This window comes from Mus pahari, chromosome 12, assembly GCF_900095145.1.
Source record: "Mus pahari chromosome 12, PAHARI_EIJ_v1.1, whole genome shotgun sequence".
Lineage (NCBI taxonomy): Eukaryota > Metazoa > Chordata > Mammalia > Rodentia > Muridae > Mus > Mus pahari.
The window spans coordinates 37,840,956-37,862,886 of record NC_034601.1 but is presented as its reverse complement, the minus strand read 5'-3'; the positions used below and the strand labels follow the sequence as shown (position 1 = coordinate 37,862,886).

At 35.9% G+C, this 21,931-nt stretch overlaps 1 protein-coding gene across 18 annotated transcripts in view; it reads right to left on the bottom strand.

Moving 5' to 3' along the window:
- The window catches only part of Zbtb20 (zinc finger and BTB domain containing 20), a 726,359-nt gene that overhangs the window by 533,916 nt on the left and 170,512 nt on the right, over positions 1 to 21,931 (bottom strand). For all 18 annotated transcript variants that reach the window (XM_029544669.1, XM_029544691.1, XM_029544687.1 and 15 more), the window contains one exon: positions 3,255 to 3,300. The gene's annotated coding sequence lies outside the window, so the exon portion shown is untranslated. The remainder of the gene's footprint in view (positions 1 to 3,254; positions 3,301 to 21,931) is intronic.

The following is a 21,931-nucleotide window of genomic DNA, read 5'->3' as shown; positions in this document are numbered from 1 at the left end:
GTCTTTAATTTCTTTCTTTATTTCATCCTTGACCAAGTTATCATTGAGAAGAGTGATGTTCAGTTTCCATGTGAGTGTTGGCTTTCTATTGTTTATGCTGTTATTGAAGATCAGCCTTAGTCCGTGGTGATCTGATAGAATGCATGGGACAATTTCCTAAAAACAGTTTCAAGAACTGAAGGAAGGAAAAATTGAATGGTACTTTTTTTTTTAAGTGTTTTAAAATTTTCAAATTTCTAAAACAAAAGGGTTTTATGAATGGTTTGTTGTGGTGTCTGAATAAGCATTATCCATATATTTAAAATCAGTAAAATTTAAAACTAAACAGGCCTAAAAGGGTAAATTTTATGTTACATGTATTCTAAATGATAAAAAGTGGTAAAACAATAAAGTATATTAACATTTCTTTTGACTCAGTAAATTGATTTATGATACTTATAAAATCTCCCTTAAAATCAAAGAGACAGACATATCTTTAACTATTACCTCTGAGACAATCTATTAGACAATTTCAGACCAAAAGGACAGATCTCTGTTACTCAGATGGTTTTCCGTCAGTATCTAAAACTGGTCTTGGTGATGGCAGCAGAAGTCTTAGAAGTGGGCACATAGAGAAGAATGGAATTTTAAGCATTTGCTATGTGCTAACCATTGTACTAATATTTTATACAAGCCACCTAACTTTTAGTGCATTAATACAATGTAAAATTTATACCTTTAGAATTTTACAAGTGAGGATACAAGAGATTCAACTGAGTCCCATAAATAGCAAGTTGTGAAACCTAAAACAAACAAACAGATTACTGCTATATCTATGCTCTCTTCATTGTTGTTCTGATCTCGAGTCAGTATTCTGATTTGTTACTGAATCAAGCAAAGAACAAGTACTCGGTTGCTAAATAAATAAATAAATAAATAAGAATTTATTACTGTCTTAAGACTTGTATCATTATAATGTGCTCACCTCAAGACACACAATGCAATCTTAGAGGGACCTACTGCACGTCTCAGCTGCTCTACTTTGACTTTACCTTTGTTATATATTTGCAGTTGGGATTCAGCAGCTGATAGAATCCATAATTATAAATATACATAGAATAAATATAGGTTCCATTAGTTCTGCTTAGTAAAACAACTACACCTTTTTCATATGTTCTGAACTTACCTGACCCAAAGAAAGTCAAGACGCATTTTATTACTGTGAAGCTGATGAGCTAGCAATGGGCAAGGAGGGAACACAGTGAGTGTGCAAGACTCAGACCTGGAACATCTAACAGAGGATTTGTTCATCCCTATGGTCCAAAGAGTTTCCAAGATGACAAGGAACTAAGTACGGATGCCTAGGCCTTTAATTGTATAATGGGGAGGATAAAAATATTTTGCTCGTAGTCAATAAATATTCATATAAAGTAAATACTGGTATTGTAATTCTTGATCTAAAACAATGCAGATTAAGAGACTTTTACATCTAAGCTTGTTTCAACAAGTCTTCTCAGCCTCTAGCTGGCCATGTGAAAAGTAAAGTAAAGCCCATCACTGTTCATGCATCATGCCTGCACGGGCCACATGGCTGCTTCCCCAGTGCCAGGCTCGCTTTATGCTACCCAGTGTGTCTTGACCAAGTGCTCTGTACAAGGTACTGTGGAAGGAGCACAGGCACACCTCTACGTTCTCTGTTTCTAGTTTCCTATTCCCCAAGACAAGAGGTTAAATCAGGCCATATTATAATGATGTTTTATTTAAAAACAAAATTCTATGTATGCTAATAGCAGGAAAAACACAGCAGTTCTAAGACTTAAGATTTGTGGTATTAAATTTTAGTATGTTTAGTATGTTAAGGAGACTACTACAAGCCATACAAACAAGTTTTCAATATCAGGAATCTGGGACAAGTGAATAAATTAATTAAATACCTTTATATAAAATTTCAGATGTTTGTATTTTACTTACAGAACTTTGCCTATAATAAATTCAATAATAGTTCAAATCTCTTTAAAGATATACTAGTTTGTCAGAACACAAATAAAGCTATTAACAAAAGAAACTGAATTGCACTACAAATAACTCTGGAAAAACACCAAGGAGCTAGATTTGATTAAATGATAATAAAGCAGCTTTAAAATTTCACGAGTATTTTAATCCCTCTTCTAGAATTTACACCTTAATTTCAGGGTTTTTCCTATTTCTTCAACCCCAACTGCAGGAGAGACACATGCACAAGTCAAATCTCCTTACAATATACTCTTACACTTTCTGAATGGGCCCCACGTGTCCACTAATAGCCAAATGCTTTCAAATCTGTTCAGCTAAATGGATCAATAACTACATCTAGCCCCACACAGTGGGGCTGCCAACATGGTGAAATCAAGCCAAACACAAAATGTCTCTCTTAGGACAAAAAATTATCAACACAGTTTTCTCCAGAGATACACTATGTGAGATATACATTATCTAAGGCAGCTGAGATATAGTAAAAATATTTAAGCATTTGAGACACAAAACAAAGAATTAAGTAAAAGTATCTGAACACTATAACCAGTGAGTGTTATAATGGCCCAATTTAATAGCCCAAAGTCTACACCTCCTATCTTTCCAACTCGAGTACATGAAACATAGATACACCACAGCACAGGCAAACTGCTAACAAGCTTATCTGTGCTTCCCCTCCTATGACACAGCTGTGAGCAACAACTGAGCAGGTGCAACCAAGCTTTGCTGAATTCCTGCCTGTTGCCCAGAAACAACAACACTGCATGGCTGAAATTTTAAACCAGTGCAAACACTCCTACCCTGTCCAGGTTCATCTGGTGACTGAGACAGTGCAGAAGAGAGTAGGTATGCAGCCATGATGACCTAAAGCAACCTCTACAAACAAACTTGAAACACATCAAAGAAGTTTGATAATAAAACAAAGATGCCAAAGACAGTGCTTCTCCACTGGTCTGACCCTGGATGCCAGTTGCTTTAACAGCACAGTCCTATAAATTACTCTCGAATTCACCAGATGAATGCTTTGTAATTAAAATTATTCTGCCTCATCAAATCTTAGAAATGTGTGTCTGATTCTTGCAGTGATATGCAATGCAATGTGTTACAAAGTACAGTTCTTTGGAACTGTCAATATTTATAAGACAAATGATCAAAAATTAACAATTGCATATTATGACATCTATAAGCAGTTTTAATGAACAAGACGTAGTAACTCGACAGTTAATACATATATTTGCATAGTTATAGGAAATTCACATACATACCTGTGCAGCTATGAGGCACAAACAGTCTTACAATTTATAGGGAACTCTGAAATGGAAAACAGAGATGTCATGTAAGCAGAAATTAATTTACCGAACCAAATTCAGAATTTGTACTGATACAACGTGTGCAGATCAGCAGGAGAGATTGCAGTGTACACCGAAGGTGGAGTCACTCATCTTCCTATCTTCCCACAGGAACTACTCATATATGTGAATGTATGCACACAGCATCTCAGCAGTGTCATCAAGCCACTGAGACTCACCATGGCCTCTGCAATGCAAATGTTCTCACTAGAGGACTAGGAAAATACTTACAAGTGATTTTTTTTTTCTTGGTGTTCTTCCAGGCCTAATGCCTTGCTAATACAAATGACTGCTGCTCTCTAAGACAGAACTCCTCCGGTTCGTCTGCCCTCACTCTGCTAGAACACTGGTGCGCCAACAAAGTGCTTCCACAGAGCAGCCCACAAAAATAAAGCAGAAAGAAAACTTTGAATGCTCCTTTACTTTGTTACAACAGATTAAGAGCAGACTGAGTCTATGAGAAGCACTGCTTCCAACACATGTGGCATACTGCACAGTGCCTCAGCCTGACACCCTGGACTACCTGCCAGAAAAGCAGGGACTGGTACAGAGCCCCATGCAAGCCCAACTTAATGCCTGAAGCTGACAATCACATGTGAGAAAACAAACAAACAAACAAACAAAGACACCTGAGTTTAGATGGAAGATGCACTGGAACAGAACGGTTACAAGCTAAATTCTCCAAACTAGAAGTTTCATAATTCTTTCTGAATGCAAAATGAAGTATTTATGTACTTCTAAGCCTAGCTGATAACAGCAACATGCTAAGGTCAGTAAACTTTGCTCAAAGGATCCATGCGTAATTATTTTTATGATGGCTCAATAAAACAGCATCACACATAAAACTGACGGGAGCATAAATTGGTAAAAAGCTTCTAGAAGGTTACTATATGTAGGTATTTAAAAGTCAAAGTTTGAATTTTTTTTCTCAATAGGTTTAGTTCTAGGTATCTGTTCATATTACTGGAAACAGATAAAAATCTATGTTAAAAGATACATTTAGGGTTGGTGAAAAGGCTCAAGACATTTGTTGCCACTTCTAAAGACCATAATTTGATCCTTGGGATCCATATGGTGAAAGGATTGACTCCTCTGAGTTACAACTGTGCACTGATTCTAGTTCTAACCTACAAACATGTACACAATATACAGATTAAAAAATAAGTAAATAAATATAGAAGATAATTGTATGGTACTGAAAAATTATAAGAAATTTGAATGTCTAATGAGAGAAAATAAGTATATCAAGCCATATAAACTAGTATTTTCTGCAACTCCTGATATACCTTAAACATTTAAAATTTTATGGAATCTTTAAATGTATAGCATAATTGTACATTATGCAAGTGTGTATAATTTAAAGTGCATAGGTTAGTGACAATGATGATATAAAAATAGAATATATACACATAAAAAAACAAGATGTTGGACCTTGAATCTAACATCTAAAATCTGTTGAATAAGAGTATTAACTATTTAAATTTTACTCTACTTAGGTTCATAGATAGCTAACTATTGATTCTAAACTTTTTATACTAATAAAATATTAATTGGTAAGGTAGAGGTAAAAGAAACTTTACAAAGTGCCATATGGGAGTCATAAACCTATGTCTTCTTTGAGAAATAAATTAATTCATTCACACATCAACTCCACTAGGTGTGCCTACAGAGAACACACTCTGCCTCAACAGGGTACACACAGGGTCTTTGTCATCCCATTACTCTAGGATCTACACAGTAATTCAATAACACATTTTTAATCATCTTAGTAAAACTTATTTAAATTATGCAGAGTGAAATGACAGCAAGAACAACTCAGGACTGAAAATCTGTTGTATCTAGTACAGACTAATTTATTCACTAAACCAGCAAGATTCAGTGAGCATCTACTGTGTGCAAGCGGATGCATTTATCACCACCGTGTGTTAAAAAAATTAGCGCAGGCACATCCCCATACTGCTAACCACTTAAAAGCACTGAACATCCGAAGGAAGGAACAATTCAAATAGAGATACAAACATAACCCCCAGCTCAAGGTATTTCTGAGAGGACTAATACATTTTACAACAATAAAATTTATGTCATGTTTATTCCTTCATACTGTGGAGTGAAAACTTACATATATGTAGCACCAACTGACAGCTCAGACTCATTAGCATGCATCACTTACAAATTACACTCACGAATTATTTTAAATATTTACATTTTTATTTATGTGATTTGCTTCATGTTAACAGTGATCTGGCATTAAAGGAGATCAAGGAAACACTGACCAATGTATGGTATGGAGTATGTAAGACTGCCTTAGATTATGCAGAGCTACGTGAAACACATGGACAATTATTAATAGACCAGAGTTATTTATCAGCCACTTAAGTAAATAGTTAGTTACTTGTTAATCCTTCCAGAAGACACTGCTATTACAACATCACCAGGGAAAGAAAAGGAGACAGGGCAGCCCATTTCTGCTAGGCGGATAAAATGGTACCACTAAGAGTTTCTCTATAACTAGTCAGTTTCAATCTAGGATATGGTCATAAATTTTATTCCCTCTAAAGTCAGTCCTACGTAATAGTTACAAGGTTGATGTCAATTGGGTCCATTCTTGTGATGTGGTGACAAATGAAAAACCCTGCAACTCTTGTGATCACTGACCCCTAGCCCAGGTTTATGGTGTGCTGGGCAGCAACAGTTACCAGGTAGGATGATTAAGTGCTTAGAATTTGCCACCAGACAATTAGTTTTCAGGCAAGTTACATATTCCCTGTATTTAGAATGGTGATTATCTAAATATCCTACAGGATTATTTATGGTGCTTCCCTTTATGGGCGTCTCTGGCATGGCATAAAGTAAGCATTTCCTTACAGGACCCTGGCAGTGGCATCATAGTTGCACAAACGGGAGATGAAATCTTATTATTATAAGCTAAGGAACTAAACTAAACAGAAATCCAAGAGGTAAAGATTACTGGGCGCAAAACACTATACCCAAAAACTGATACAAGAGGAAGTCATGAGCTAGATGTTTAATGAATAGTTTCCATGAAACAATACATGAATAATAACCCCCCATACCAACACAATCCAGCATTGAAAGTACTGTCCTTATTACTGAAGAGAACAACAGTAAGGTTTACTGCAAAGATGGAGAGTATTTTACCATTATTATGTGTACAAGTTCGATTTATTTCTATGAAATACTGTCTAAAACAAATTTTGGTAAGGGAAGGGTTTGTTTGGTTTACAGATTACAGTCCATCATCCTGGGAAACTAAGGCAGGAACTGAAGCAGAAGCTACAGGATAGAACACAATGTTGTAGTGATTACTGGGTGGTTTCCTCAAGCTTACTAAGCTATCTTTCTAGGCTAGGGCTGTCACTGCTCACAGTGCACCGTGCCCCCCTTTATATCAACTAGCATTTAAAATACTTCACAAATACAGACACATGCCCCAAATGAGGTGTGCTGCTCCCAGATCTGTGAAGTTGACAACCAAGATTAGCCATTATACTTAGTATAAAATTTTTCTGACTATGTCTTTCTGTTGACTTGTAGTTAGCACAATTCTCCTATCATAATTTAATGGGCCTAGATACATGTTGTAGAGAAATGTTTTTGCTCTTTACTTGTTGAGTCAAATTAGAGATGCATCTTGAACTATTAGTAAGTTAAGTTGCTAACTCACTCAGGGCATTAAAATATTCTCATTTGGGGCGCCGGGGAAGTGGCCTGACCATTAGATTTAATTCAGACTATAAACTACTTCCATGACTAAGTATCCTAAGGGATATTTTACATGTCTTTGATATGAGAAGGTATTCTTCAGGCTACTGAAGGAGAAATATAAACACCAAACCAGTTACAAAATCTTTGCCTACAATGTGTCCTGCCTGCAAAATACATGAGGCCAATGATAGCACAGAACTCATAAGAGTGGCCAAACAATGTCTAATTTTACTTAGGGCCCACTTCTGAAGATGCATCTCATGCTAGACACTGCTTGCATGACAAAAAAAAACAGAAACTAGATATCCCAGTTTGGATAAAGCAAATATTATTGACTTACAGTTTTAAAAAAAATTCAATAAAATGACTCAAAATTATATTCTGTTATACTCAAAGATCAGTGCCTAAGTCAGTGATCAGAGGGGGTTTGTTCAGCAACAAATGGAAACAAATGCAGAGGCCACTGCCAGCTATTTCAGAGAGTCTAAATGAGATGTCATCATCAACTTCATGTCATCTAACTTCAAGTTCTTTCTCAACAACAATAACAGCAACAAAAAAACCTATAACACAAACATCAGAAGAAACCAAATGGAAACTAATAGGACAAAATATTATTAACATTTTATATATGTCTTCTTTTAAGTAGTCATTGATACAATGTAATTCAAAACTTTATTAAGATATACATACATTTCTTCTGGAATCATCAGGTAATTTGCTTGCTTGTTATTTTACTGTTATTACTTACATTGTTATTATATTATTTATTTCAATAATCAATAATACCAATTATAATTTTAAAAATTGAAGTACCTTACCTTCTTTTATTATTTAATAAGGAAATTCAACAAAAAGTAAGAATTACTTATTTAGTAATGTTGGAAAGTTCACCTTTTTCTTTGTACATTATTAAGCTAGAGTCAATCTTTCATGACTAAAAGACCATCTCCCAATCATGTATCTAATAACTGAGAATGAGAAGTCAAAAACAAAATGACAATATCTGAAGTGAGTCATCATTTCCAGACTTGAAAGACATTAAAAGTCAAATACTAATATAAAACTCTCTCAGATTTTAGAGGAAGGCCATGTCAAGAGCAAGGTAGAAAAGGCTGATGAACCAAGAGTGTGACACAGACATGAGATTAGCAGTGGAGGCACAGTGGAAGGAAAAGACATGTCCTTAGAGTCAAAACCAGCACTAGCATGTTCCACATGGTTTTCAAAAGGCCATTAGTGGTTTATGCCTCTCCCCAGAGTCCCTCCTTTACCCTGCCTTCCAGTTACCCTCATCATTTAATCCTTCTAGTCTAGTTTTTTCATAATACTGCATTCTCTTTGTCTTTTATTAGGAGAGCCTCTGCTCCGTCCTAGTCCATTACTGGGTACCTAATTCTATAGCATACATATCAAGGTTAAAAGCTAGCATTGATACATGAGACAAAATATGAGATATTTGTCTTTCAGGGTCTAGACTACCTTACTCTCAGAATCTATCTGCTTCTAGGATCATCTACTGTTTCTAGATCCAACCATTTATCTAAAATTTCATAAATTTATTTTTAACAACTGACTAACAGGATATTGTTTAAATGTACCACATTTTCACTATCCATTTGTCAGTGGATACAGGTGCTTTCTAACTAGGGCTTATTATACACAGAGAGCAATGACTATGAATGAGCAAGTACCTCTGCTTGAAGACAGAGAGATTCTGGGTGTGGGCATGCTCAAGGGTGGTATCACTAGATCTTGAAGTGTATCTATTCCCAGCTACCTGAAGAACCACCATACTAATTTTCATAGTTGTTGTACAGGTTTTTGTCCCACTAGCAACAAGTAAGTGTTCTCTGTCCCAGCATCGCTCCCAGCATGCATTGCCATATATTTGATTTATCTTGGCCATTGTAGCTGAAGAAAGATAAAATGTTAAAATAATTTGAATTTGCATTTTCCTGATAAGTAAGGATGCTTAACATTTCTTAGTTTCTCAGCCACTGGATTTCATCTTTTAAGAACTCTTTGCTTTATTCTGTACCCCATTTTCTCATTGTTTGATTGTTTGTTTGTTTTCTTAATGTACAGAAGGGGTTGTTTTATTTGTTTATGTTTTGTTTTAGTTCTTTATATATTGTAGACATTAAGCCTTCTCAGATGTATTTGTAAAGTTTTCCCATTCTGTAGGCTGCCACTTTATACTGGTATTTCAGAAATATAAATGGTCTGACTATATTATAGGGTACCTAATACCCCAACTACACATCGTATACCACCAAATAATATTTCCAGTCCCAGAAATGGGTTATTATTTTGGTGAAATGTGGGCCAAATATGTTCCATGGACCTCTCCGAACATCACTGGCTATTGACTGTTTTCCACAACATGATGGTAAGTCCCTGGGCCTACGAATCACACTTACATCATCCAATAAGGAGAAGTAGAACCCACCAAGAAGCTTTACCCCCACTACCTAGTGTTCATAGCGCTAGAAGGTACACTCCCAGCTCCTGTAAGAGAAAATGATCCATAAAGATAACCCAGCAACAAACCCTGTGACGTCCACAGCAACCTGCCTGCAAGATTAATTGGGGTTATAATAGTGGCACAAATATTCTGGTAGTAACCAACTACTATTTGGAATATTCTGACTTTATGAAATGGAACCCGGCCCTACCAAAGTGCCAAGAATGTGGGTTTAGCTAAGTTATGGGCCTAGAGCAAAACAAATCCTATTGTTTTGGCAAAGGAACACAGCAATAAAATGGCTCCTAATGATATATTACTATATCAACCAATCAGTATATTGTCCAACCTTCATTAGTGAACCTTGTAATAGACAGGTATCAACAAGAGATCCACAACTGATCAATGTTCACAGGGAAAGAGAGTTTGGAACACTATATGGGATGTCATTATCAAACCCTTCCCCACAAGGGTCAGAGATCTATGTAGAACACAATGATGTGTTAGAGGTGGGAGATGACTCCAAAGGAACAGGACTGATGCACATAGGATCTCACAGAGACAGTGAAAGCATGCATAGAATCTGGACAACTTCAAGCCAGATAGTGTCCCAGCAATTCAAGGGCAAGTCTGATAAGGGTCCCTATACCAAAAGAAGAAGCTATCTGCAACTGATACTTTCTTGAAGAGGGAAAGTAAATTTCTCCAGTGTAGTGCTACTGGGAATACCGACCATATAGGAAGGCCCTATGCCCAGGAGTCGTGGTCAATGAAAATAAACTTCAAGAGTCATTAAGATTTTATAGGTTTTGTTTGTTTGTTTGTTGCATTTAGTTTTGGATTTGTGTGTGTGTGTGTGTGTGTGTGTGTGTGTGTGTGTGTGTGTATGTGCATGCGCGTGTGCGCTAATTTTGTTTTTTTTTCTAATTTTTAGTTTTGGATTTTAGGAGGTTAGGAGAAAGAAACATGATTGGAGGTTGAAATGAAGTTGGGTAAATAGGGAGGTAAGGAGAACCTGGGAGGAGTTCAAGTAGAAAAAAAAAAACAGAATATGAAATAATTTTTAAATTAAATTTTTTTGAAAGAATAGTAGGAGCTCACTCCACTGAAGACATGAAATAAAATTTTAGAAATTAATTATGTTTACCTTTCGTTTCCTGTTACCTGCTAATCAATTATCAATGGTTTCCACTGGCGAGACCTACGAGAAGAAACCTGACCTGCAAGGCAAGGGAATTCACCCTACCTTGGATTTCTCATGAAAGACAATCCAGTAGAATAAGAAAGAAAGCACAGAGGCATATACTAAAATGGGTACAAATGCCAGAGGCAAAGAGAAAACCAGGTTAGCTGCAGAGGAAATACAAGCAATCAGCTAAGTGATTCTCAACAGCAAAGCTAGAATACATAAAGAATAATGTCTTCTAAGTGCTCAGAGCAAATAAACACTTCAAAATTATACACTCAGCAAAAATATAGGATCATTAAAGAAAGCAGAATTCATGTTTCTAATAAAGATCAAAAGTTTCCTCATCACTGCCACTCATTGGAATATAAAGATATATATTAAAATAAATGTGTGAAATTCAGAATGGGGAAGGGAAAAATAAAAGAGGGGGGAAGATACTAATGTGACATCTTGATAATTATTCAGCAATGTATTCTTTAATAATAAAAGGCAATACACTGCTAGTCACTGCTGATATCTTGGTATAAATAACCTAGTTGCCTTTAATAGTTAAACATCATAGCACAAACTGTGGAACTGGCAAAAGATGCACACAGTCAGGAATTGCCAGTATAACTGGAGCTTATCAAAACCACAAAAGAAGGTACATTGTCAAGAATCTTAAATAAAGGTTAAGGTTAAAGATGGGGGAAAAAACAAATAAAACAGTATAAACCATAACATGTACCCAAGATGAAATCTCTAATACATTTTGATAAAGTTTGAAAGACTGATATAGTAGCAAGGCAATATTGAACTATTAAATGATTACTTAATGCTTAAAGGTAAGAATTTCAGATAGCAAATGAAAATGAAATCTACAATTTTTAAAATGAAATGAAAGAACCCTAAGAAAACTCAAATAATAAAAGAGAGTAAAGTTCCATCCTTTCAGAATTTCATCATATACACAATAAGACATGATCATGTCCATTCCCCATTTCTCCTGTCTAACACCCCATACCCTACCAAAACATTTACCAAAAATAAGTCATAATACAATTTAAAACCTGAAAAGAACAGAAAATATAAAATAGATTACTATCAATTAAGCATGAAAGTGATCATATAAACAAAGAACATTCATTCATACTGTGATCATCAACTAGTGTGAACTGTAAAATGTGGTAACAGATAACAAATAACTGACAATAATCACAGCTAAAACACAATGAGGTAGAATGTTCTCAAGAAATGACAGCAAACCTGAGGTCACTAGATTACTCTACATTCTCAGTAAAAACATTTTTAAGGAATAGGGGCAGTCACTAAATAATAAAAATTAAATAATTCATCAACAAAGTACAATAAATTTCTTCCATAAACATCTAATAGCACAGATATAATTATAAAAAAAGCATTTGAAATGTAAATAAAGAAAATAATAATTAAAAAAAAAACAGGGCAAAGATTCCCATCATAATAAAGCTTTATACTGTATTTGTATCATCAATTGCCAAGTGGCCAATAAAAAGGTAATGGTAATTTAATAACTCAATCTAATTAACAAATATTAAAGCTCTAAAGTTTTGTATCTAATAATTACAAGATATCCATGCCTTCCAGGCACACATGGAAATATTAGAAATGACCTTCTGTCAAAGCACATAGTAAATCTCAACACAAAACACAGAAGTGACAAACCTTGATCCTCCGTTCACACACTTAATCCTGGACCTGAACTTCCATACCCTTTATCACAACCTCAATAATGGACAATAATAGACATGCTGAAAATCAGAACTTTGAGTAGGCTACGGATTTAAGACTAATGGAAACCTGAGAATTCAAAACTTATAAAACAGAATGACAAAGACAAAAATCTATATGAAGGCTCACAGGACATATATAATTCAATCTTAGGAAAAGACCTATAGCTTAAATCTATGTTGAAGGAAAGGCCAGGGCTAATCTAATCAAGAGGTTACAAAACCTACAAGAAAGGAGCACTGGGAAATGTAAAAGCAGAAACAGCTAAGTGAATGAAACCAGACTGTATGTGGCAACATTAAAAAGGAAATCAGACAAAACTTTTAGGAATTTAATTGAATACCTTTAATTACATTCCCCAATTACTTAAAGTTTTTTAATGCTAAACAAAAGCAGTTTTATGGGAAATTTTAAGTGGCTGAAAAAAACTGGAAAACCTCAACTAAAATAATAATATCATCTAAATATATAATTATGTGTTGACAAATTGTGCTAACAATGTGATTAATTTTAAATTCTGATGACCCACAAACTAGTTCAAGTTGATACAATAAACATTGGACCACACGAAACAATAAAGCAATTGATTTTTTACAAAAATCCACATAATTCTGACATTAAAACCACAAAGAAGGCTGGGGAGTAGTTATGCACACCTCTAATCCCAGCACTTAGGAGGCTGAACCAAGAGGATCTCTCTGAGTTCAACACAAGCCTGATCTCAAGTTTCAAGCCAGGCAGTGGGGGACACGAAATGAGATCCTGTCTCTAAAACAAAATAACTATAACAAAAAGAAAACAGAAAATGACATATAAAGAAATTATGAGTAGAACATTGTTCCTAATAAAGAGTAATAGAGATCCACACAAGCAACAGTATTCAGAAAAAACAGCAAGCAGCAAGGGTTATCAGTGATTCACCTACCACACTTTGCTAAGGATTTTGCATTCATTGTTTAATGTGTATGTCAGTGGTAATCTAATCTTTGCATTTTTCCTTGGTTTTTTTTTTTCAGTTTTCATACCAATTAATGTGTTTCATTGTGACATTTTCATTTGTTATCTTAGTCACTGTTCTATTTTGACAAAATGACACAATGAACTCAACAACTGAGATAAAAGCAAGCATATAGCTAGAGGTTTGCATACAGTTTTAGAAAGTTAGTGTATTACTGTTATACACTATGGGGAGCACAGTGGCACACAGGCTGCCATGACTCTAGAGCCGAGAGCTTTACATCCTGACCTACAGGTATCACCTGACATGGGCTTTTGAAACTTGAAGTCCCACCCCAGTGGCACTCTATTTCCAACAAAGTCACATGTCCTAATCCTTTCAAATAGTACCACTCTCTGTTGACCAAGCATTCAAATATGATACAACTGGGGAGAAGCTACTCTTATTCAGACCCACACATAAGAAGATCACAGCACATTCTGCATGCTCACACATGCACTATTTTCCATTGTCATTCATCTTCTATCCTGCTAGTCCTTTCCTCCTGAAAATAGTCCCCTAGATTTTTTCATGTCATATATGTATTTTTATTTGCATGATATATGTGTTTTTATATGTGTATATATGTCTGTATACATATGCAAATCTAGATTCATTATAAAATGTGTGTGTGTGTGTGTGTGTGTGTGGGTGTGGGTGTGTGTGTGTGTATACCTAAGTCCATTTAGCATTGCTTATATACACAAGAGTTTAGAGATGACCATTTAGGACTGGATAATCTATCAGGAATCTAATCCCCTGTGAAAATTAATTCTATTTCCCTCTATCTTATTTCAACAATCCTACCAGTAGTGATTCATTTGGGTGGGGCTTCTGTAGTTTCCCTCATCCCCACTGCTATGTTGACTGATATGGTCATTCTGAAAGTTTTGTTTCGACAACAATGGTGTGGATACTTTATGGTCAGCATCCTTGTCTTGTCTACAAGGCACTGTTTCACAGAAAATATCCTGGTCTTCTGGCTCTATCTAGATCTATCTGGATTATCTTCTGCAATGTTCCCTGACCCTTACGTATAAGGTATAGGAGTTTCATAACTGATGTGCCAACTGGGGCTATGCATCTTCTGGTCACTTGTTCCCTGCATTTTGGTCTGCTGTGGTTATCTGTAATGGTCTCTATCTGCTATTGGAAGAAGTTTCATTGTTGAGAGATGAAGGCTATAGTTACCAGTAGGTAGAAGGATAAATGCCAATAAGATACTTAGAAGGTACTAGTTGAGGAAAATGGTAGAAATATTTTTTTTCTGGGGACTATGACCTCACTAGCCACAGGTAGTTCACTAGATTGATAGTTTCAAGCATAACTTCCTTTCAAGATGGTTTTAAATACACGAAGAGAGCTTTGGTTAACTCCCAAGATGGCTAATTTTGAGCCGGTCAATGATGTGTTTTTCAGGATTTAAAGTAAGGTAAGGCTATTAATTACTTTGGTCTAGTAGCAGCTTGTACAGTCCTTGTAGATGCTCTGCAAGCTGGGTCTTAGGAAGGATTCTCAGCAGTGCCAGCTCAATTCCACCAAGCCCTGCCATTCTGTCATTCTGTTTAGGAAGCAGTCTCTTTCCCCTTTCTTGAACTTGAGCTGGCTTTGAATATAATTTTTAACAAGTGACCCTATGTCCATCCAGAACTAAGATATGAGTTCTTGTGGCTTTTTTTCCCTTGTGATTCAGGTATCACATGAAGCTTTGGCTGAATTAATGAATGGTGAGAAGGCATGTGAAAAGAGATCCAAATAAATCTTGGCAGTTCTACTCATTATACTAAAGCTTCAAACCCTAAGTACAACCATCCTGCATATTCTTGCCCCAGATAGGTGTATCTCAGATAGGTGTACCTCAGATAGGTGTACCTCATATAGGTGTACACCATATGCATACCTCAAATTCCTGCCATGACTTTCCTTCCTGGGGACCTGGGATATGAAGTGTAAGTGAAATAAGCGCCTCCTTCTCAAATTACATTTGTTGATGGTGTTTCAGCAATAGAAATCCTAAGACACTAGCCATAATCTACAAATTTGCCAAATAACAAATATTTGTTAATTTAGTCTACTAAGTTCTATGTGTTTTCTCAAGGGTGACCCTATAGGAGGAACAGCAGTCTCAATTAACCTGGATCCCCAATTAACACTGGATCACCAACCAGGCAGCATATACCAGCTGATATAAGGCCCCCAACACATATACACCAGAGGACTGCTGGGTCTGGGTTCAGTCAGAGAAGATGCACCTAGCCCTCAAGAGACTGGAGGTCCCAGGGAGTTTAGAGATCTGGTGGGGTGAGGGGTTGGGGGGAGGGGAATCCTCATGGAGATAGGGGGTGGGGAAGAGGTATGGAATGTGGAACAGTCAGAGGGTGAACCAGGAGGGGAATAAAATATGAAGTGCAAAAAAAGAAAAAGAAAAAGAAAAGGAAAAAGAAAAAGAAAGAAATAATAAAAAGAAAGAAAACAAATGATACAAAACACACACACACACACACACACACACTAAAAATGTCAAGAAAGGAACATTATCAAACAGGTTATGGCAATTATACACTGAAAATATCTCTTACTAAAATCCTCTAGGATTCACAGTTACACACACTAAAGGACAAGATTGCTAGGGAATTTATCCACTCCCTTATAAAAGGCTATATATTTGACCCTTCTGATAGTAATAATCACGTTCTGGCAAGTAAAGCCTCGGAGAGGTCGGGTGCCCAATAGTTCACCAGGTAGGCTTCAGAGATGAAGACTGGATTAGAGAAAGGAAAAGAGGAGCAATACAGGTTAAACTTCAACCTCCAGCAGGATCTGCCTTCTCCACTACTGGACTGTAGAATCTAAGTGAGCCTGACAAGCTTGGAGAGTATAACCATCCCTCCTCACAGCCTCCAAACTGAGCTGGACCCAAAATGGTACTTAAAATCTTCCAAGGTTCCACAGTTAATTGTCTCATTAATTTTGTATTTGTCATCAACTTCAAATCATCTCTTTTCCTTACATTTTCTATCCCACGATATCCTCTTCAGTGTCAACAAATAAATCCTCTATCTACCTCAAGGAGGAATAATGGTCACTATATAAAATATTCCTGTCACACATAAAACAGACTGCATTTATAGCCTTCTCTGCTGCCTGGCAAGGAGCTTTAAAGTTTTAAACACATGAATGGGGTATACCTGTAGCCCTGCTGAAACCCTATAGGTTTCACTATGCCTTTATGTATAGTATGCCTGATACCCTTGGACAGCACCAAGAGGCTTTGAAGACAAATTCCCCATCCATTTACCCTACCATCTCAACTTAGCCTTTTCTTCTGCATCAAAGGCTTCAGCAGCTTTGCTGTCACCACTGTTCCGATAGAGACTTCTTTCTTCCTTTCTTTTGACATTAATTTTGGACATATTAAAACTGTTCCTTCAATTTTCTAACACCCAATTGTTTCCTACTGAATGTAAACTAGAATTCTCTTTTATTTGGGTACCTAGGAAAGTGTAAATTTCTCAAAATTAGTAACCTAATTTTGAACCAAATTATGTCTCTATTCCTAGAACAGAGGCAGTGTGTAACACGCGTTTACTTAATAAATAAACAGGTGGAACAGTCTGAAATCTCCTTCCTCACATGCAAGAATGGATTTAGTAGTGGCTGGATGTAAGAACATATATATCCAGGGTGGCCTTTCCTCTCTCCATCCCTTTTTCATTCAGTTTTTTAACAAGACAGGCTATAGGAGAATGGGACCATCTTCAATTCGCATATAATGTAGAATAAAACAACAGAAAAGAAATATGTCTAGAAATTCAGGGATCTATACCTCATCACAGCAATATAGCCAAACAGCCCTTAAAATCCAAAATAACATTTTCCCTCAAAATTGAGAATTTTTCAGCATTTAAAATGGAATATATGGCACAGAAAAGAAGGGGGTAATATTTATAAAAAAGAATACCAGCAAAAGGAAGTAATTGTGATAGGGGAATACACTCAAAAAGAGATAAATAAAAAAGTATTATGACTTATATGCTGGAAGATGCTACAATAAAACCCATTATATTGTAGGCTAGCTTAAAAATAATATTCAAACCCCATAAACAAAAGGAACTGTTTACATATTTATAGTGAGTTTATTTAAAAACTGTTTGGGAAATGCAAAATACTGTCTTTTTTATAAAACTGCTGAACCTAACAAATTTGGGCTCTCTGGCTATAGTTTTTAATTCTATTAAAGGGGAGAGAGAAGCATCATGTTCAGAAGAAAGAAAAGGATTTAATCTGGCTTCTGGTCATCTCTAAGTCCTGCAATCAGTCCTAGCAGCTGCTAATGAGGCGAGAATCCCTGAAATAATTCACACAATCAGCATCTACATCTTTTCTTCCTTTCCACCTTCTCAGAAACTATGTGTGTGAGCAAGAAGAGACTTAAAAACATTGATGCCATAATTTTAAAATGCCTACATTTTTCTCAGTAATTCACACCATTCCTCCTGCCCGTAACACTACATGTTGGAAAAAAGAGGTGGGCTTCAAAAGGTTGTTTTTTGTTTTGTTTTTCAATGAAATAAGGATTTTGAAATTCTACTCTAATTATTTTATATTTAAATTCTGCCACACTGAATTAAGAATATGCACTGCATAATAACGTCTTTATATTCTAAAAACATCTTTGAAAGGAAGATTTTTAAGCATTTAAGTTAAAGCTGAGAATATATTTTAAAAGATGAAATCAGATTAGCTAATCATCTGAAAGGCATTGCGTTTTGGAGAATTTGGTAAAAATGTCTGAAGATGCACCTTCTCTTACATGGTTTAGTGGCCCGTGGATGCCTGGGACATAATTCAGTTTGCCATCCCTTTTCCCACACCAGCCCACTCTTTGTTCACTTCCACCTTCAGTCTGGCATATAATGACTTCTTCAACTCCTATGCTATTTGGTTTTAAGCACCTCTTACCCCCAAGGCCTCGTGGCTCTAAGGGCTTGTTGAATTTAAACAAGCACATTTAAATCTCTGTCTTTAAATGAATAGAATAAAAAGTCTCAACACCTACCACAGAGCACTCTTCTATCTACCTACACTCTAATGTGCATGTTATAATTGTCTGCCAGATCATAATGAGCATCTATCCATCCTCAAAATCAGAGAAAGGAGGACTCTTTCTAGAAGTAAATTTACAAGAAATGGTTTTACTCTTGATTAGCTATGTGTGTTTGGGGACACAGAGGTTGGTGCTTGCATAATTTAACTACCTAATAAGAACCGGATGATTAGGGACACCTTAGAAATGAAGGAGGGAAAATAAAATGGAAGAAAAACAAAAGAAAATAGGAACATTATTAACAAAATAATACAGCATGAGAGAAGAAATGCTAAGTCTTATCTCTTACCTAACCAACTTTAAATCTATGCAGATACTCACACTAATGATGTACATACATGCATGGGTCTGTGCCAAATATACATGAACTGTAATTTCAGCTAAGTACAAACTCTCAGCCTTGTAAGGGAGGACAGGCAGGTGACACAGATTCTAATGCTGCCAATGCTTAAGGCCACTAGCAAAAAATAAGTAGTGTCTACTACCATGTATTTGTTTCACAGATGTAATGTTGGTGAATCTTAATACAAATAAGAAATATGAGCACACTATATATAAAAAAATATGGTTTGCACTATATCATAGATGTCATTTTAAAAGATCTGAAAAACATGTTTGTTAAGTTAGGGAGCATAAAAACAGTGGATTCTTTCCATGGTCCAAAGTCAGAAATGAGTAGATAATGTCCTCTTTTCTAGGTTCATCGGAATTAATCATACTATACTCAGAGTCTGACAACCATATATGACTTGAAGAGGGTCTAAAACAGTATATTCAAGGAAAGGTACAGGGACACAGGACATATGAGTTTGAAATAAGCACTTGCCATAAATAATTTTAGATTAGAAGATTAAATTCATTTTGTCACATACTCTTGTGATTTGATTTTTTACACAAGAACTAAAATATGGTGATTCCTTAAACCTTTTGAACTGTATGTTAAGAACTGGATACCAGCAATACCTCTTCTAGGTATATACCCAGAAGATGTTCCAACTGGTAATAAGGACACATGCTCTACTATGTTCATAGCTTCCCTATTTATAATAGCCAGAAGCTGGAAAGAACCCAGATGTCCCTCAACAGAGGAATGGATACAGAAAATGTGGTACATTTACACAGTGGAGTACTACTCAGCTATTAAAACAATGAATTTATGAAATTCTTAGGCAAATGGATGTATCTGGAGGATATCATCCTGAATGACGTAACCCATTCACAAAAGAACTCACTTGATATGCACTCACTGATAAGTGGATATTAAGCCCAGAAACCTAGAATATACAAGATATAAAGAAAATCAAGAAGAAGGAAGACCAACACGTGGATACTTCATTCCTCCCAAAATAGGGAATAAAATACCCATGAAATAAGTGGCAGAGAAAAATTTTGGAGCTAAGATGAAAGGATGGACCATCCAGAGACTGCCCCACCCAGGGGTCCATCCCATAATNAGCCACCAAACGCAGACATTATTGCATATGCCAGCAAGATCTTGCTGAAAGGACACTGATATAGCTATCTCAGTGAGGCTATGCCAATGCCTGGCAAATATAGAAGTGGATGCCCACAGTCATCTATAGGATAGAACACAAAGACCCCAATGGAGGAGTTAAGAGAAATTACCCAAGGAACTGAAGAGGTCTGCAACCATGTAGGTGGAACAACAATATGAACTAACCAGTACCCCCAGAGCTTGTGTCTCTAGCTGCATATGTAGCAGAAGATGGCCTAATCGGCCATCATTGGGAAGAGAGCCCCCTTGGTCTTGCAAACTTTATATGCCCCAGCACAGGGGAACATCAGGGCCAAGAAATTGGAGTGGGTGGGCAAGGGAGCAGGGTGAGGGGAGGGTATATCAACTCTAAGAATGATACTCCTTCCTTAAGGGATGCTACAATGCCTATTTTGAGTACTCACTTCTGAAACATCAATTTTATCCAAAATCCCAATACCACAACTGAAATGAAAATATTTCTCATTCCTTTCCTGTCAGTGGTGCTGATAAACAGTATGCCAACTAGAAGTCGTTTTTGAATTGTATTTTATTGTTTCCAGTGTAGACATTAAGTAGTTCGTTGTAAAGGAGAGTGTACTCACTAAAGGCAATGGGACTGGGTGATGGTAAAGAGATCATTGGTAGAATTCTTAAAGCATGGTCTTCACTTTTTCCTTTTGTTCCTTGACTCATGTGACTTATTTTCTACTCTAGTTTGAAATACTTTGCATTCTTTCCCTTAGTTTTAAATATCCCACTCGTCCCCTAGAAAAAGGTGAAATGTTTTGCTAAAGAAACTTTGAAAGAAATTCTAAAATTCTGAAACTACAACCTCCTCATTTATATTAGATTATTATCTTCCAGTCTTAGAATGGCTATTTTTCAATAATTTAGTCTTAATTTCAAGAGGTACATTATTTTGCATCTTATTTTTTAAACAAATAAGCATATTTACATTTTTAAATCTCTAGTATTTTCTAGTAAAGACAAACCTGCCCCAGGTCCTTGACCAATTCTGTGTCTGGACATTTTAATTTTGATTTTTTTAAAGACTTTGATGAGCTTCATTGTGCTCTAAATTTGTACTTTACTTTCTCTATTTAAATTATTTCATTGGGATGAATTCCTAGATACAAAACACTTTTACTTAATTACCTAAATTATAAAAATTCCTTTGTTAGGGAAAGTATAACCAATTATTTTAGAAAATAGCTTAATTCTTGATAGTTTTTCAGGTTCAAAAAAAAAACAGTTTTTGCTTGGGAGATGAATGTACTCATGCAGGTGGATCAACTTTTTATGATAAATAAACTTTAAAAGCAAATTCATTTAAGTCTCTGTAATATTTACATCTATATAGCTAAGAATTTCATATAGATGAGAGCATAAAATACATTTGGAATTAACAGAATGTCTTCAGAAAGCATATGTCATGGTTATACCACCTCTGCTTAAAGACTAAGAAAATCTAATTTACATCACAAGAAGACCTCTGGTTTTGTTTTGATGGCATAGCTTATAACCACCTCATTGTGGAGGAAAAGCTGTAAGAACATAATAAAATGAGGTTTTCATTAAGAACCATTTAAAGGTACCAGGCACAAGGAACATAATTTAAAGGTAAAAATCAACATTTCAAAAAGAAGGCAAAACTACTTCACTAACTTTGTATAATCTAACTCTATCCCCAACTGGACACTGCAGACCACTAATCAGCAATGGGAACATGCCAGACTGAGCAGAAAACTACAAACCAGTGCACCATGCCTTATGGGGAAGAAAAGACAAAAATCACTTGCTTTGGAGATGTCAGAACAGCTAAGATATGAGAAATGGGATATGTGATAAATATCTGTACCA